General features: G+C 37.4%; 1 pseudogene; it reads left to right on the top strand.

Annotated features, from left to right (window-relative positions):
* The first annotated feature begins 1,559 nt into the window (after positions 1 to 1,559).
* On the top strand, positions 1,560 to 12,341 carry LOC102963571 (annotated as a pseudogene).
* Positions 12,342 to 14,591: the final 2,250 nt, after the last annotated feature.

The raw sequence follows: 14,591 nt of genomic DNA, 5'->3' as shown, positions 1-14,591 counted from the left end.
GATAATCAATATCCACTTTAAAAGTTAGTAAATTCAGGGGCACCTGGATGGCTCAGTCAGCTGAGCATCCAACTTCGGCTCAGGTGATGATCTCACGGTTCCTGAGTTCAAACCCTGTGTCGGGCTCTATGCTGACAGCTCAGAGCCTGTAACCTGCTTCAGATTCTGTGTCTCAGTCCCTCTCTGCCCCTCCCTGGCTCATGTTCTCTCTCTCTGTCTCTCTCTCAAAAATAAATACACATTAGAAAAGATTTTTTTAATAAATAAATGAATGAATGAATGAATAAAATATGTAAGTTAGTACATTTAACACAACTACCCCAAAAATGGTGATTTATCATACAAAACTGAGGAAGATGCATTTACAGGTAAAACACATACGCCTGTGAAGCATAACTCTTCATTCAGATCAAATGGCTAAACACTTAAATAAACTTTTTCTATATCAAGGAGTTATGGTGAGTAATTACAAAATTAATTGGCACCTGTTAATGTGATGATTCCAGAAGTTTCATCAGATACTTCAAATAGAAACCAGTTAATTCCCATAGTATATTTATCATTGAATTTAAGGAGTCAAAGTGTTCAGCAATTCATTCTGACAATGGTAAAACATTCAACTTTATAATAAATCCTTTTGTGAGTTTATTAAAAGTTTAACACTAGGGGTGCCTGGGTGGCAAAATCAGTTGAGCATCCAACTCCTACTTTTGGCTCAGGTCATGATCTCACAGTTCGAGGATTCGAGCCCAAGCTGGGTTCCGTGTGGTGAGCATGGAGCCTGCTTGAGATTCTCTCTCTCCCTCTCTCTCTCTGCCCCTTCCCCACTTGCTTTCTCTCTCTCAAAATAAATAAGTAAATATTAAAAAAAAAAGTTTAACACTAAAGATAAAACTGATTGCTTTATGGTGATAACAGAAATACAAATTTTGATGGAACGAACATTTGTATCATGGTAAACACAAAATTCTTGCAAAATTAACAAGCCTGGATAGCATAAAAGTTCTCGGATCTGTGATGCATACAAAATTCATAACTGCATCTAAACAAATTGTAATATCCCAATGCCCTAGACAGAAGCTGTGGTTGTCAAATTTTACAACATACGTGATTTGAGTAAATTAACTATAAAGTCTTTGTAATATACTTGATGTTGAAAACCAAAAAAATCTTTTGACACCACAGTATGCACCACACAGTTATTTTAGAAATATCTGAGACTTTGAAGAGTTAGTTGGTAAATCAACCTAAGTATACTACCTTGAACTTTTTTTGTAAACGGGCCCTCTGAAGTTAGGGAGCCTTGTTTTTCTAACACGAGTAAAAGTATTCAATTAAATTATTTAATAAATGTAGTATCAAGAATCTTGGAAACTTTTGCTGAATTAGTTATTGAAAACAAAGTGTACAGACAACCCCTAATTTATGATAGTTTGGCTTATAATTTTTTGACTTTGTGATGGTGTGAAAGTGATATGCATTCAATAAAAAACATATTTCAAATTTTGAATTTTGATCCTTTCCCCAGTGAGTGACATGTGGCATGATACCCTCTCGTGATGCCGAGTGACAACATCTGGCAGGCAGCCACACCATCACGAGGGTGATCGACTGTCACACTTGACCATTGTGTACCCATAGAGCCGTTCTGTCCTTCACTTTCAGTACAATATTTAATATGTCACGTGAGATACGCATCACTTGATTATAATACCAGCTTTGTGTTAGATATTTAGGCCAACTGTAGACTAATGTAAGTGTTCTGAGTGTGTTTAAGGTAGGCTGGGCTAAGCTATGATGTTTGGTTAGTTAGGTGTATTAAATGCATTTTTGACTCATGATATTTTCAACTTGTGGGTTTATCAGAATATAATCCCATCGTAAGTCAAGGAAGATCTACACAAACAAAAACACATAATAAGGTCAAGAGAGAAAATGAATAAATGAAACAAAGAGCATCTACCTATTCATAAAATCTCATTTTTAAATTATATAATTCCTTTCTATAAAATATTGCCTTGCAGGAGGAAATGTTTCATGGAGTTTCTACTTTTAACAGGATACATATGTATCTTTTTTACTAGAAAGGAATGAAATTAAGAAGGCCTATAATTTTGCAACATAAACAGTGTGAGGGTTTTTTTCCTAATCAAACTATTTGGAAAAAGGAAAAGATTCTTAGTAGAGCACCAAAAACAATATCTGTGAAATATTTAGTGTAGAATATTGAAATTTTCCAATACAAAATATCCTCCAGTCACCAAAAGTTGTTCTGAGTTTAGATTTATGTTAGTCCTTTCAGACAGAATATCTTGTATCACTTATACAGAAGAGTGTAAAATTTAGATTCATTAACTAAAGTAACTAATTATTAATCATATCAATTATACAGAAGAGTGGAAAATTTAGATTTATAAATAAAATTTCAAGGAACACATAGCAATTGTGGAAGAAATCTGAAAATATTAAGACTACATTAAAAAATACATTCAACATGCAAATAGTGACTGATTAATGAACTTTTTAATATTATTTTACCTAAATAGAAGATCATTTTGCAAAATTCATTTAAGTGCTTAAATATAAATATAAAGGCATTTTTCAATTTTATTCATTCTACACAGATATTATCCTTATTCTTCAGAACTAATTTGTTTCTAAAAACCGTTTAAGACAGGACTATTTAATGAGTCAACTAATGTACTATAACCAATCTGTCAGTCAATAAATGTCACAAAACTTAAAATTATACAATGTTATTTGTTTTAGAACACCTTTAACTTTCCAAGTGTCCCAGTGTCTATAATAACTTACATAGTAATACTGCCTATGCCTGAGTAATGTCATTCTTATTATTTACCCAGAAGAATTCATGCACAGAAACACCAAGTGATAGATTCAAAGACGTTCACAGCTACATTATGAGGTTAAAATAAAAAACAATCCAATTGCTTGAATTGTATGATATACAGGAAAGTTGTTTGGAGAGTAAATCCTAAGAGTTCTCAACACAGGTGAAACTTTTTTTTCCCTTTTTTCTTTTATTCTTTCTGTCTTTTAAATTGTATCCATACGAGATGTTGAATGTTGGCTGAATCATCTCACAATATGTGTAAATTTAGTCATCATGCTATAAACTTATACAGTGATGTGTGTCAGTCATTTCTCAGTAAAACTCGGGGTGGGGGGAATCCAATTGCTCAAAACTAGAAGGATGAATATAGTTTGTTATAGATTGCTATACTACTAATGAAAATAAAACAATGAAACAACAGTGAATCATACCGACATAAAACTGAGGAGAGGGAGACATACATAAGGGGATACATACTCTATGAACACACTCGCAAAACATCCCAAACATATTAAACTGTCATTATTAGCCAGATATTCACAGGAGGTGAAACTCTAAAGAAATTTCAAAGGTGTTGTTACTTATAAGGAGAAGAAAGAATCAAGGCTTCAGGGATTCTACAAATATTCTCTTTCTTGATCCTGATGGAGTTTAGACAAATGTTTCCCTTATAATAACTCATAAAGCCTACATTTGGATTTCATTTGTTTTACTGTGTGTCAATTTTTCATTTAAAAAAGGTATACAGACAAACATTCTGAAAAACATTTAAAAAATTTTTATTCTGTAGCCTCCTTTTATCATTTGCTGGAGTACTTGTACTTTTGAAATACAAAGCTGAATTATAAAACATAGCTACATCAAGGTGATTTTCCTAATCTGAGTGAGCATGTGTGTGTATGTATGAGTTGTGTTTATTTGTATGTGTTTGTAGGGGTGTGTGCGTGTGTGTGTGTGTGTGTGTGTGTGTGTGTGTGTCTACATGTGCATTTGCATGAGACTGGTTTGTATGCTTTGGGGTAAGGTAAGGATACATTTTTTGGCATGGGATAATATGATTATCACAGAAAGATTAAGATGAACTAAGAATTTGAAATTGGAAACCCCAAACAGAAAATTTCAAGTAAATGGAATAAAAGAAATAAATATATTGCTTTCATCAAGTTTGGTGGTGTAAAATACATACTTTAATATTAGCTTATTCCCAGATTTTTGTTTTCCCAGTGTGTGGTTCATGCAACTATAATGACTTTGTGAAAATAGAGCCCTCAGCTACTAGAGAAAGAGCTCCACCTGTTATTCTCTGATTATTCTCATTCCGTACTGCTTTTCACTGCCTCCTTATGAGTATTATCCCCAAACAAAAACAAGAAACACCTGCTGTATTATACACAATTTTCAATCAATTCATCAGTAGTGTTAGCATAAAAGAAAGAAATCAAGCAAATTATTAGCCTGTTTGGGAACTGGGAGAACAGATTTAAAGGATGTGAGTATTTTCCTTTTGAAATAATTTGCTTTCTTCGCCTTTTGTAATTATGGAGCACCAAATTCTTTTTGCCTTGCCAGTTACAATTTTCATCATTGTCTTTTATAATATTTATTGAAAAAGTCCCTGAATATTGGGCACCACCAAATATAAAGACACACACACACACACACACACACACACACACACACACCATCCCATATACACAGATAACATGGCCAGCATTTTCTACAAGATTCAGGTTTCATTATAATCATTCTGCCATTCCCTCAAATTCTGGATTCACTTGCTTAACCCATTCAACCTTTAATTTTGAGTTTGAAAATTTCTGATGTGATCTTTCTAGTCCTATGGGATATTTACCATAATAGTCTAAGTTAGTAGTACCTCTATTCCCTTGTACAACACAATAGATCCATAAAAGGGCACAAGTTTGGGGCGCCTGGGTGGGTCAGTCGGTTGAGCGACCGACTTCGGCTCAGGTCATGATCTCATGGTTTCTGAGTTCGAGCCCCACATCAGGCTCTGTGCTGATAGCTAGGAGCCTGGAGCCTACTTCAGATTCTGTGTCTCCCTCTCTCTCTGCCCCTTCCCCACTCATGCTCTGTCTCTCTCTGTCTCAGAAATAAATAAACATTAAATTTTTTTTTTTAAAAAAAGGACACAAGTTTGGGTAGCAGGTAAAGGGAGTTCACTGGAGGAATGTAAGCAATCTGATGAATGAAGACCACGATGACCTGACCAATGGCTGAGAGCAAAGAGGTAACTTTTCACTTCCCCATATCTGTGAGAACAAGTCCCGATGAATTCCCTAAGGTTGGTGTTTTTCCTCTGTGAAACAGATGGGAGAAATACAGTGATAGGAGTATGGTCTGCTTTTTTATTTGAAAAGTGAATTTGCTACACTTAGGGAAATTATGGGTTTGATGCTCAGGACTGTGGCCACTGAGGCCCCAGTGCAGATACAAATTAATGTCTTGTCACAGTCTGAGGCATGGCTAATGGACTGACCTGGCCTGAGGGCCCAGAGAAGTAAGAATGCACATGTATTAATGGAAAAAGAGAGCAAATGTGAAGCAATATGGAATCCAATGTTCTGACCTTATACTTGAAAAGAAGAAGGTATTGAAGTGGCAGCAGTTCTGGTGAAGTCATGACAAAAGAATACTTTGAGTGACCCTATTTTTTATGCATGATCCCAAAGAATGAACCTCTAACCTCAGTCCACAAGAGGTACAGCAGTCAAGGGAGCAGTCAGATGTGGCTGGTGTCTAATCCTTGAACCAACAGGTCCTGGATCACCCATCATACAAAGGCTCATCTATCTCACTGAGAAAAAATATCAGCCTTCAGGAAATTAGCCAGGCCTTGCTCTCTCTGTCATATAGAGGTGAGAAGTTGTCTGTTTTCTCTCCAGTTTTGGTTGGTTCACAGTCCTCATTCACTTATTTAACAAATGTATATTTAGAAATGACCATACATAGGCTTTGATTTAGGTATTCAATTGCAGATGAAACAGACATATTCTTTGTTAGAGTTTACTGTCTAGAGGAAGAAAGAAATAACATACAAGAGGGTGCCTCAGTGGCTCAGTCGATTAAGCTCAGGTCATGGTCTCACGGTTCATAAGTTTGAGCCCCGCATCGGGCTCTGTGCTGACAGCTCAGAGTCTGGAGCTTGCTTCAGATTCTGTGTCTCCCTCTCTCTTAGCCCTCCCCCACTCACTGTGCATGCTTTCTCTCTCTCAAAAATAAATAAACATTAATTTTTTTAAAAAAAAGAAATAACAGGGGCGCCTGGGTGGCTCGGTTGGTTAAGGGTCCGACTTCAGCTCAGGTCACGATCTCACGGTCTGTGAGTTCGAGCCCCGCGTCGGGCTCTGTGCTGACTGCTCAGAGCCTGGAGCCTGTTTCGGATTCTGTGTCTCCCTCTCTCTCTGCCCCTCCCCTGTTCACGCTCTGTCTCTCTCTGTCTCAAAAATAAATGTTAAAAAAATTTTTTTTTTAAAAATAAAAAAAGAAATAACATACAAGTAAACAATCAAACAAAAATATGAAATGATAATCTGAGAATGATAGTACAGTAGAGTCGAATTAGACACTTTAACAATATAAATTATTCCAATTCATGAGTATGGTATATCTTTCCATTTTCTGTGTCATCTTCAATTTCTTTCAAAAATGTCTTATAGTTACAGGGTACAGGTCCTTCACCACCTTGCTAAAATTTATTCCTAGGCATCTTATTCTTTTTGGTACAATTGTAAGAGGGGTTGTTTATTTAATTTCTCTTTCTGCTAGTTCACGCAACAGATTTCTGTACATAATTAATAATTAATTAAAGTCTTCAACTTTACTGAACTCACTGGTTAGTTCTAATAGTTTTTTTGGTTGAATGAAAAGAAGTTTTCGTTTGAATGTTATTAATTTTTCAAAGATTCTCTTAATCTGTTATGCTCCTTTATATAGTCTAGAGAATCCCACACTCCCCTAAGATTAATTTTCTGATAAAATTTTTAAATTCTGTTCTTTACATTTGTCTTTAACCTATCTGGAATTTACTTTTGTGAATTGTATGAAATAAAGATCCCACTAAATAATTCTCTTTTTAATTTTTTTAATGTTTATTTATTTTTTGAGAGAGACAGAGACAAAATGCGAGTGGGTTAGGGGCAGAGAAAGAGGGAGACACAGGATCCAAAGCAGGCTCCAGGCTCCGAGCCATCAGCATAGAGCCCAATGCGGGGCTCAAACTCACGAGCTGTGAGATCATGACCTGAGCCGAAGTCGATCGCTCAACCAACTGAGCCACCCAAGCGCCCCATAAATAATTATTTTTTATAGGAATTTTTATGTTTATTTATTTTTGAGAGACAGAGCATGAATCAGGGAGGGACAGAGAGAGAGGGAAACACAAAATCTGAAGCAGTCTCCAGGCTCTTAGCTGTCAGCACAGAGCCTGACATGGGTATCAAACTATAGACTGTGAGATCATGACCTCAGCCAAAGTCAGATGCTTAACCGACTGAGCCATCCAGGTGGCCCCCCATTAAATAATTCTTTTAGAATGCTATTCTTTTTTCCCCCCGATTATTATTCTTAAACAGTCTGCCCAGTAACTATTGATCTGCAATATCATCTCATTCATATGTGTCCGTGAATCTGATTTTGGGTTTTTTTCCGTTCCATTTTCACTTTTCTTATCATTTAACCGAAAGCATACTGCCTTAATTGCTACAAATACACACACACACCAAGTACAAATGCTCCCCCTACTCACTGTTAAATATACATTTTAGAGGGGTGCCTGGGTGGCTCAGTCGGTTAAGCGTCCGACTTCGGCTCAGGTCATGATCTCACGGTCTGTGAGTTCAAGCCCCGCGTCGGGCTCTGTGCTGACGGCTCAGAGCCTGGAGCCTGTTTCAGATTCTGTGTCTCCCTCTCTCTCTGCCCCTCTCCTGTTCACGCTCTGTCTCTCTCTGTCACAAAAATAAATAAACGTTAAAAAAAATTAAAAAAAAATAAATACACATTTTAGAATCAGCTTTTCATATTGAAAAAAAATGTATATATAATTCTCATTCTTGTTGGAATTACACAGAACTGATGTAATGTTTTCAGAAACATTGACAAAGTTATGACACCTAATGAGCATTTTATGTCTCTTCAGTCCATTTCAATCTTATTTATCATCTTTCTTTTTTTTTAATATTTTTATTTATTTTTGAGAGAGAGACTGCAAGCAGAGGAGTGGCAGAGAGGAGGCAGACAGAGGATCTGAAGCAGGCTTTGCCCTGACAGCACTGGGCCCAATGTGGGGCTCGAACTCATGAACTGCAAGATCGTGACCTGAGCCAAAGTCGGACACGCAACCGACTGAACCACCCAGGTGCGCCTTATTTACTATCTTTCATCGAAGCTTCCCAATTTTCTCCATAAAGCTTTACATAACTTTGTCATATATATTCATAGGTACTTATAGTTTTTACTATGCAAAATAGACTTTTTGTTGAGTACTGTTTACAAGCTTCTAATAGCATTCAGGTATAATCTTTGGTACTTTCGGATTCTTCTGTCCTTGCTCTGCTAGGTAAAATTTTTCTTTGGAGAAACGAAGGAGAAACGAAGTTCATTATTTAATATTGCCATTCCTTTCAGTATATTTGCTATTTTACTAATGGTATGTAAGTCCTGCAGAGTTTCTCTTGGAAGTCTTCTCACATCTGTTCCTTCTTCATGCCCATCCAGCCTGCACACAGTAGTACTTTCTTATCCCAGGCCCCCATTACATCAAGACTTGAATTTCCAGAATATCTTCTCAAATCTATCTATTGTCTACTGCTCAACAAACCCTAATCTAGCCCATACAGAATTTCTTAATGAATAAAATGGGCCTTATTCCCTAATTTAAAAAAATGTTCAATGGGTAAAATTCACATCCTATTAGATTTTCCCTCTCATTTAACCTCCTCAAGAAGAGCTTCTACAATTTATACTTATAATCTGTTTCTGTCTCTGTATCCTTCTCTCCCATCAAGCCAGCGGGCATGTTCACCACCTCTGGCTCCTACTCCAACATGCCACATTCGTTCATATCTCTGAATGCTTCTGTCTTAAGCACTTGTCCCTGCCCATAGTTCCCATATGAAAAAAAAAAATACTCTTACCTTCGAAATCCAAGTTAAGCCCCGTTTTGATTTGAGGTTTTCTCCTGTTATACAACCCACATTCATAGCTCACTATTCTGAATTCCTTAGTAATGATTCTACACATGCTTATGTTATCAGAAGAGTACATAATGTGCTGTTTTCATGTTTTTATGTTTCATCTATCAACAGTAATGGATTGAATTTGTAACATGGTCAGATACTGTTTCTGCAACCAAACCTCTTTGGTATGTTTCAAATGGGACTTTTGCATCCCAAAAGTAAATGCATCAACCTAAAAAATAGTAGCTGCTCAGTGAATACTTGTTTATTAATTTCCTTTATTTACTGTTCAATTCCTGCAATAGAGTAACTGTGCACATATTAAACATATAATGTACATATTTACGTGCATTATGTACCTCCCCTGAAGGCAAAGTGAGTAAGCATTTTTTCTCTCTCTAATGTAGGACGTTTTATAAAAATTATAGGGTTTCTATGGAAAAATATGTATATGGTACAATGAAAATGCCAGAAACTTAATACAGATTTTGTCTGATTTGCCTATCTTTATTAATATGGCTTGCCTTATTCCAAATCAACGTAACAGAGTAAGAATTCAGAATAAATCCAGAATAAAGCATCAGCACTTTGGTGTTAACATTAAGTGAGCTAGCTATGTTAACACTTCCTTACAAGTATACATTACTTATTTCTTTCTCATAAGCCTATTAATAAAGGGGGATATATGCCTCTGATTGTCAAACACCTTATTTATAAAAGAGAATATTTTAGGTTAGCATCTTACAGGTAACTAACCATTTATAAGGTACCATTTCTACAGCTCACCAATTTACTTAGGAATCAATTAATTTGCCTCCACCCACCTCCTTTCAAGACTGCAGTATTTCTAACTTCATCTACAGCTTGATCTCTTTGAACTTGAAGTGTGAAAGGTTGACGTGACTAGAGCCATTTTAAAATAGAATCGGAGCAGCCACTGCAGAGAAACCGCCGTACTCACCTTTGTTTGAACTGGGTCAAAACCTTTGGACTGAGCAAAATGGCAATTGTTTTAAGCGATTGCTTGAGAAGTCAAAATGAGACAAGGGACATTCTGGTCACAAGACTGATGGTTGTGGAGTTTCGAAAGATAAAATCAGTAGTCAATGCCTAACCCAGAGTTAACTTGTTACCATCCAGAGAAACGTTTTTTTCTTTTTTTCTTTTCTTCAACTTATGTGATTGCACCCCCCTCCCTTTCTTTAACTCATAAAACACCCTTGCCTCCACCCTAGAAGCAGGAGCACCATTTGGGTAACCACCTGAATCTGAGCTCCCTAAATTTCCATACTTCAACTGCAAATAAACACTCATTTGTCTCTCATTGTGGCTTTTTATTTTCAGGTTTACCAAGTAAAGATTGGAAGCAGCCATTAATGATACAACACTCAGAATAAACTCCCTAAATGAATGATTTTGTAATTCCAAATACAGAAGTCTATAGTTTTTTTTTTTTAATGTTTATTTATTTTTGAGACAGAGAAAGAGAGAGAGTGGTGGAGGGGCAGAAAGAGAGAGGGAGACACAGAATCCGAAGCAGGCTCCAGGCTCTGAGCTGTCGGCACAGAGCCCTACTCTGGGATTGAACCCACGAACTGTGAGATCATGACATGAGCCGAAGTCAGACACTTAATCCACTGAGCCACCCAAGCGCCCATAGAAGTTTGTAATTAAATTGAATGACAAATATTTGAACAAATGAAGGTAAAATAATCCATTTCTTCCATACGTTTTATTTCAGGGAAGTAGAATATGCTAAAAATGGATGTTTCCAATTATAGGTCCTATTATTCCAGGAAATATGGATATAGATAGCTAATTAAGCTCAGAAAAATACCCTTACAAGTACCGAGAATTTAAAAACTATCAGTTCTCTCAATAGCTTCCTGTAATCTAAGCTTATTTTCTTCCAGAATGTCAATACTGTGATATTTCATCTTTTTTTTCTTGCCAGTAAATAATTTCTTTTACTATTATGGATAGTAAACATCTCCTGCCATTTTCCTCCTGCCTTTCAAAACAATAAGCCATCTAAAAAAGACATAAAAACTATAATAAATCACCTTTGAGAAATTCTGACAGAAACAAAGTTTGAGCAATTGCTTAACTAAAAGCTTCATCAGAGTTTTCTGCCTGTGGATGATGCTGTGTAAGCATCCTTGAAGTCTCCCCTCCCACTGCCATCATATCTAAGTTAGAGTCTCCCGAAGAGCCCAAGCAGCTGTAGAAGCTCTTCATTGGAGGTTTGAGCTTTGAAGAAACTGATGAGAGTCTGAGGAGCCATTTTGATCAAGGAGGAACTCTCACAGACTATGTGGTAATGAGAGATCCAAGGGCCCCAGAGGCTTCGGATTTGTCAGCTACGCCATTGTGGAGGAGGTGGATACAGCCATGAATGCAAGGCCACCCAAGGTAGATGGAAGAGCTGTGGAACCAAAGAAGGCTCTCTCAAGAGAAGACTCTCAAAGACCCAGTGTCCACTTAACCGTGGAAAAGACGTTTGTTGGTGGCATTAAAGAAGACACTGAAGAACACCATCTAAAAGGTTATTTTGACATATGGGAAAACTGACGCTGTTGAAATCGTAAGTGACCAAGGCAGCAGCAAGAAGAGAGGCTGTTCTTTTGTACTATTTGATGTCCATGACTCCATAGACAAGACTGCCATTCAAAAATACCACACTGTGCATGACCACAACTGTGAAGTAAGGAGAGCTCTATCTAAGCAGGAGATGACCGCTGCTTCGTCCCGGCAAAGAGGTTGAAGTGGTTCTGGAAACTTGGATGGTGCTCATGGTGGTGGTTTTGGTGAGTAGGACAGCTGTGGTCTAAGAGGAAACTTGAGAGGGCAGGGTGGCTTTGGTGGCAGTTGAGGTGGTGGTGGATATGGTGGCAATGGGGATGGCTATACCAGATTTGGTAATGCTGGAAGCAACTCTGGAGGTGGCAGAGGCTATAATGATTTTGGCAATGACAGCAATCACTCTTCAAATTTTGGACTCATGAAAAGAGGAGATTTTGGAGGCAGAGGTTCCGGCCCCTTGGGCGGTGGAGGCCAATACTTTGCCAAACCACAAAACCAAGGTGGCTGTGGCGGTTCCAGCAGCAGTAGCAGCTATGTCAGAAGCCGAAGGTTTTAATTACTGCCAGGAAACAAAACTTAGCAGGAGAGGAGAGCCAGAGAAGTGACAGGGAAGCTACAGGTTACAACAGGTCTGTGGGCCCAGCCGAACATAGTGGTGGCGAGGCCTAGCTGCTACAAAGAAGACATGTCTTAGACAGTACTCCTGTATACGGGCACAAAACTCGAGGACTGTATTTGTGACTAACTGTATAACAGGACATTTTAGTTTCTATTCTGTGGAAAGTGTAAAGCTTTCCAACAAAGGGTTTTAATATAGATTTATTTTTGCACCCATGGTATTAATTGCTAAATGTAATAGTCTAATCAGGATATGAATAGATTGTGTCTTTTTACATAAATAAATAAATAAATAAATAAATAAATAATAAAGTTTTATCAGAGATTTTAATTTTTTTTTTATTATTTTAACGTTTATTTTATTTTTGAGACAGAGAGAGGCAGAGCATGAACAGGGGAGGGGCAGAGAGAGAGGGAGACACAGAATCTGAAACAGGCTCCAGGCTCCTAGCTGTCAGCACAGAGCCCAATGCGGGGCTCGAACTCACGGATCGTGAGATCATGACCTGAGCCGAAGTCAGACGCTTAACTGACCGAGCCACCCAGGCGCCCCAGAGATTTTAATATTTTAATATGCCTTATGAATTTCAGAAGGGACAACACTCTGTACAGGACTTCCTGGAAATCTATAAACATGGAACTGAAGGACAGAAAAATTTCCACCCCAAGATATGGCTCTTTGGCATACTGATTATTTTAAGCTGGTTATTGTTTTCTAAGTGAGCTCTACATCCAACCTGGGGCTTGAACTCATGATCCTGAGATAAAGAGCTGCATGTTCCACCTACTGACCAGCTAGGCGCCCCTTAAGCTGGTTATTTTTAAGAAACTGCAGACACAAGAGAAGCTCTGAAAACTGAGAAGTCACACTTTTGTTAAAAGAAAAATACATTTATAAGAGAAATCTCCAGTTGTAAGGATGTCTCCCCCACTATACCTGGAAAAGGGAATGACTCAGTGTATAGAAATTTATCTATGGAGAAGGCAATGACTTCAATCTATGCAACAACCTTACCATTGTTGACTATGCTTTTCCTGGTAGCCTCCCATAACTAACACCCCACCTCCAATGTCTTCTTTTGTCTTTAGCTGACAAATTTAAGTACATTGGTATTTAAGGTGATGGCTTTGGTCAGTTTGAGCTGTTACTCATTTCCTGCGTCTCTTTCATGTATACAGGAAATATACATATCATTGAAGTTTTGTTTTCCACCTGTTGATCTGTCTCATGCCAATTTAATTATTAGATCAAAGAACCTAGAAAGGTAGAGGAAAAAAATTTCCCCAACAGAACTGTTCCTTTTTCAACTTTACCATAGGACTGAAGACATGTTTCGAAAATCTTGTTATAGTGGAAATATTATGAGTTTTCAGATTTCTGGAGACTACGTTTACATCCCAATCCCTCCCAGTCCTGCCTCTGTTAATTAAATCTTTGAGCCTTGATATCATCATTTGTAAATAGGAAATACTATTGAACAAATAAGGCCATTGTATAAATGCCATAAGCTAACTTGGTTGACTCATTTCAACATTTACTTAGGTCCTAAACAAAGGCCAGTACTTGGTTAAGAACTAGAGGAAAAGAGATAATTAAGATGTAACCCCTGACCTCAAGGAGTTCACTATTTTCAAAATCACTGAGCATTTACTACTATGGGAATTCTATGTGGCCACATTCCTCTTGGTTTCTTATTTTCTACATCCTTCTCTGTACCTTTCCATCACTTTTTTGTGGATGCTAGCTCCAAACTATTAGCAGTTTAGCTCTCCATTTCCCCAAAGCAAGTATCCTTGAACATCCAAAGACCATAGATGGAAAACAAAAGGCAATATAGTCTAGATACCTATACTGAAAAATACAAAGGTTAGAAAAATGTTGGACATAAGAGATTTTTCTTTTCCTTGAACAGACTCCAGATCATATTCTTTAGTCATCCAGTCTTGACATAAGTAAAGTGAAGCAATTGCAATGTATTTTCTTAAATGTCCGAGATCATCTGGAGGTGTTTATTACTATTATTTCTTCCATTTTCACTTAGTTATTCCTATTTTAAATAAAAGCTTTCTCAGGCAATAATATACATACAAATGTCCCTTCCCTTTAAAAATCAGCAGCTGTTCTTTTTTTTTTTTAATGTTTACTTATTTGTTTTGAAAGAAAGAGAGAGAGAGAGTGAGGAAGGGGCAGAGAGAGTGGGAGAGAGATGGTTCCAAGCAGGCTCCAGTCTCAGTGCAGAGCCCTCATGCAGGGCTCAATCTCATGACCATGAGATTATCACCAGAACTGAAATCAAGAGTCAACGCTCAACTGACTGAGCCATCCAGGCACCCCTCAG

Source organism: Panthera tigris, chromosome D2 (assembly GCF_018350195.1).
Source record: "Panthera tigris isolate Pti1 chromosome D2, P.tigris_Pti1_mat1.1, whole genome shotgun sequence".
Lineage (NCBI taxonomy): Eukaryota > Metazoa > Chordata > Mammalia > Carnivora > Felidae > Panthera > Panthera tigris.
This window is presented reverse-complemented; position numbering and strand designations above follow the sequence as displayed.